The sequence below is a fragment of the Ambystoma mexicanum genome, chromosome 3q (assembly GCF_040938575.1).
Source record: "Ambystoma mexicanum isolate Mex_15411 chromosome 3q, UKY_AmexF1_1, whole genome shotgun sequence".
Classification (NCBI taxonomy): domain Eukaryota; kingdom Metazoa; phylum Chordata; class Amphibia; order Caudata; family Ambystomatidae; genus Ambystoma; species Ambystoma mexicanum.
The window spans coordinates 1,132,185,968-1,132,190,405 of NC_090926.1; the positions used below are offsets into that span (position 1 = coordinate 1,132,185,968).

At 45.7% G+C, this 4,438-nt stretch overlaps 1 non-coding gene across 1 annotated transcript; it reads left to right on the forward strand.

Annotated features, from left to right (window-relative positions):
- Positions 1 to 3,249: 3,249 nt before the first annotated feature.
- On the forward strand, positions 3,250 to 3,411 carry LOC138448162 (U1 spliceosomal RNA). Its single transcript, XR_011260015.1, has one exon. It is a non-coding gene; the product is annotated as a U1 spliceosomal RNA (small nuclear RNA).
- Positions 3,412 to 4,438: the final 1,027 nt, after the last annotated feature.

Genomic DNA, 4,438 nt, shown 5'->3' on the forward strand with positions numbered 1-4,438 from the left:
ATAGTCTATATCCTGCGATGAAAGAGAACATAGTACAGAGACTTCACAAAAACACTTCAGGATATTAGTCCTATTCAGGACAACATGTGCATTTTGATTTAAAACATATAACCTCTATTTTCATTCATACCTTTCATTGGGATTGACAAACTTAGTTCCATTTGCTTTGGTATTACATTCATCCATTCACTACAACTACATGCAAGATTTTTTCTTGATTCTGAGCAACCAGCCATATACCCACCATCTCTAAAATTCCCATCTTCAACAATCGATCCATACCAGATGGCTGTAGTGACTCAGGACCCCTGCTAGAGGGATATTTTCAGGATTATTTGTCTGGTAATTACACTCAATCATCCTTATTAATGGAGAAGACTTTTAACACATATGAAAAATCGCTTCCGTGGGATATGTTGACCCATTCCAATGTGCCCCACTGCATCACTTTACAAATGGGGAAAGAAACAGCCCAAAATGGATGCGCTGACTCCTGTGCACGCCAAACGTCGGCAAAACTTCCCTTGGGTCACAACCAGGAAAAGGCTGCACACCCAGCCACACACAGTCAGGGTAGGGTGAAAAACAGAGTTCTCACTGCAGGAGCATGTCAGTGGGTTCTGTTACATTCAACATGGAGCAAAGCAGCAGAATTGTGCTGAAAACCGAACATGCCTTTAAAAATGTTTTTGCAACCTTCAAAGGTGCTGATTTTGGCACTAGATCCATTCATGTCCATTGAATCATTGAGATTAAAAAGGGTACTGATGCTGAATCAAACTGCGTATGTGCTGTATAGGAAAATCGGATTTAAAAGAACTCAGTTTAATGTGTTTTTCCATTAAGAAAGTGCAAAATCGCCTGTTTTGAAAGCATGTTTTTGTTGAAAGGCCTAATGCTTTAAGAAATGTCAAAGGATTGCTAATATAAAAATCCACCTATAAACTATGTTCATTTTATATGTTTTAATGAAAGATGTAGGTAACTTAAAGTAACCCAGCTTGGAATTAATTAACTATTTAAAAAAAACAATTCTGCTTGACAGTCCTCAGCCTGAGAAAGGTTGACACTTCAGGTTGACACAGCACTGCTGGCAGGAAGGCCTAATTGCTGTGGGGAGGCCTCGCATACTCATGACAAAGGACTCCTTAGACCAAGGTTGTCCAACATACGGCTCGCGGGCCACAATGCGGCCCACCAAGCCATTTTATGTGGCCCCCGAGGCCGTATGTTGGACAACTCTTGAGTAAAAAAAATTAAAAATAAAAAAAATGTTTTTTTTTTTTAAATGTGCCTGTGCGCAAAACTGTAACTTCCTCTGGTGACCCCATGGGGTCAACAGAGGTAGTTACAGTCCTCAGCCACAAAGTGTTCATTTATTTATTTATGCAATGTTTGGCGGATATCCGACAAACATTGCATAAATAAATAAATGCGTCAGGAAGATCTTGGGACTTGATGATGGAGGAAGGAGAGACTAATTTGTATCACGGCATAGTGAGGGTTACCTCGGGAATACCATTCATTTTCAGTGAGCGCGGGTCCATACAATTGCCCAGTACTCCCACAAACTATGAACTATGAATGTAGTAGCAATTACTTTGCATTTAAATATCCCATTTCAGGCAAGTAGGACCCACCATGCAAGAGAGGAACGGGCTCCGGCCCAGTCATGCCCGTTCCTCTCTTGCATGATGCTCTGAGGGGCAAAAGGCGAGCCGAGATGAAGGGAGGAGGTGGGGAGGTGAGGAGAAGAAAGTGCTGGCCCGGGCGATGTATTATGTGGACAGGTGCTGTGCAGGAGTTCCTCTCGGCGTGGGCAGAACAGCGGATTCCTGAACCCCTGATTAGCCGTGGGCCGCTGCTCAGAGGGCCATTTTGCGGAGTTCCTTTCAAGGTTTGTCATCTCTGGACATATGTTTAGCAGGGGTTGCGGCGACACAGCCTGTCTGCCCCAAAAATCGTTCTTTTGAATTGCGAATGTCACCGAAGATGAACCTTTATGAGCTGAGAAACGTAACCTTTGCAGTGCTTTTTTTCCTTGTCTCGAGACAAAGAAGAACAGCGGGAGCTCGGTTACGTTTACCTCTAAGCACAGTGCGGATTGATGAAAATGTCCATGCATTATACCAAGAACATTGGACATTATAGATGTGGCCAGTGGAGTATCAAAGCATGGCGAATACCACATGTACAGCACAATATGTTACCCTAGTAGTGCCCCAATAACACACTGCAACCTGCAAATGGGCCTGGGTGGACCACCTGCCAAGGTTTCTGGAAGTTGCTTATGATCTTGATCTGTGATCTATGATATGATCTGATATGATAGGTTATTTATAACGTGCTTAATACCCATGCAGCAGTTATCCCAATAATAAAAGTGAAACAGGCAAGCCCAACAGGTACAACTAATTTTCATTCTTTTGGTAGCGCAGTCTGAGAGCAGCCTATACCCTCCAGGAGAGGTGTGAGCTGATACAGTTGCAACACAAAAAACAATAGTACTCTGTTCCCAAAATACCTTAGTTCTTGTCTTTCGGATCTCAGAAGAGCCAGGCTTTTCAGCATCAGAACAGAAGCATGGGTGCCTTTGCGCTGGGCTGGGGTCAAGTCGGAGAGCAGCAGTGATGGGCCCCAATGATGCAGTTCTGTTTGGCAGTGGTGCTGATTTGCGGGTAGAAAATGCTGGGAACAGTAGGCCGTGCCAAGTGGATGGCACTGGAAGACTCAGTGACCTCTGGGCCTGGACAAGGGAATACTTGCCTTTGGCGCTGTGCAGGCTCGGCTGACACAACATGGCATATGGTTACGGCAAAGATGTCAAAGCTTCAGCATTGTCATTCAGCAGAACTCTGAGATTCAGGGGTGGTGGAGCATCGAGGTCCAGGATGATTATGATGGTGTCAATGAGGCCAGCGCTGAGCAGCTCAGCTCAGGAGGGCCATGGGCCCATGTGGGGCCAACAGGCCAGTGGGCAGACTGCAACAGGCCTGCTCGAGCCATCCTGCTATTTATACAAATCTCGGGCCGAGCAGGGCCTGATGGGAGAAAGGAACTGTGCTACAATCTGCTCTTCTGCTGGGCTCTGCCTGCTGGAGCTTCCCCCTACACGTGGGATAGGCAGCTCTGCAGACGCTCAGAGCTGCCGGGGTGGGGGGTTGGGGTTGAGTCAGGGCCTGCCTTCTCACTGTCGCTTAGCGGGGCTTCCCAGAACTGACCCAACCTTTGCCCTCTTGCATGCAACTCATACTTAGCTGGCAGGGGAGAATCTGATCTCAAGGGCAGATCTCCCAGGGTGAGGCTTACCCATTGCACATCGGATTTGCTGACCCCTGCTATGTTCCCAAATGCGGGATACACAACTGCATTATTTCTGGTAGTGGGGGACTGCGTTCGTGCTCTCCCCAGGATTTATTGGTGAAAGAAAAGGTAAAGTGTGCACTAGGCCTGCTAGGTTGCATACTTTAAGATTGTGCTCACATTGCGTTTCTTCAATTAGGTTCACCTTTGGGTGATCGCTTTTCCACATTTTATCTGTTGAATTCAATTATGCTTCTTTCATCACCACAGAAGTAATGTGTATTACAGAGATAAGCTACCATATGTATTGGGCACACTGCACGTGCTCAGGCAGCATCAATCATGCTTTGTACAGGACAATGCTGGCCTAAATTGGGAACAGCCAGCATAGACATGTTGCTACAGAGGCATATTTTGGGTACAACCAGCATGACAATGTGTTACATCAGTGACAGTGCTGTCTTACACTGTGGACACATTGATCATTAAAATGTGTTATGTTGTAAAATGTTCTTTCCTACTGTTGGTGACATGGAATTTTCATGGTCCCCTTTAGAACTGATTGTAAACTTATGGCTTTTTGGTCACCTTTTCTGCTGTAAAATGCACCATTTCAACCCCATATTTGAAAAAGAATTCTTGGGGGGGAACCCCCCCAAACCCTGCGTAGAACCTTATAGCTCCCTCGCTACGCTCGGTCGCCCCCATTATTTCAGGAAAATATGAACACATAGACACTGAAAGAAATCACAAGCAACTAACCTTTGATCTCTGCCCATGACACCAAAAGCTATCTTTGGGACTGCATGGCTATCACTGCCTGTGATGCTATTGTGTCAAAGGTCACACAATATCGCTTTTTAATATACTGCTTTGGGTGAGGGTGTTGACTTTTGGCTCGCCAGCCAACTGGGTGACAAAAAGTGAATGCTTCGGCCCCACATTCAGAAAGGTTGGACAAGCCTGCATTAGACATTCGTCTGTGGCCCAGGCAAAGACAATGGCAGGCTTGAACACTCATCCCTACAGGGGAGGGGCAGGATGATCCATTCTCTGGGAGGAGCCTTCTCATTGAACTTCAAAGGACTGGCCATTTGCTCACACTTGGGAAGTAAGAAAAAAAAACTGACCTGTG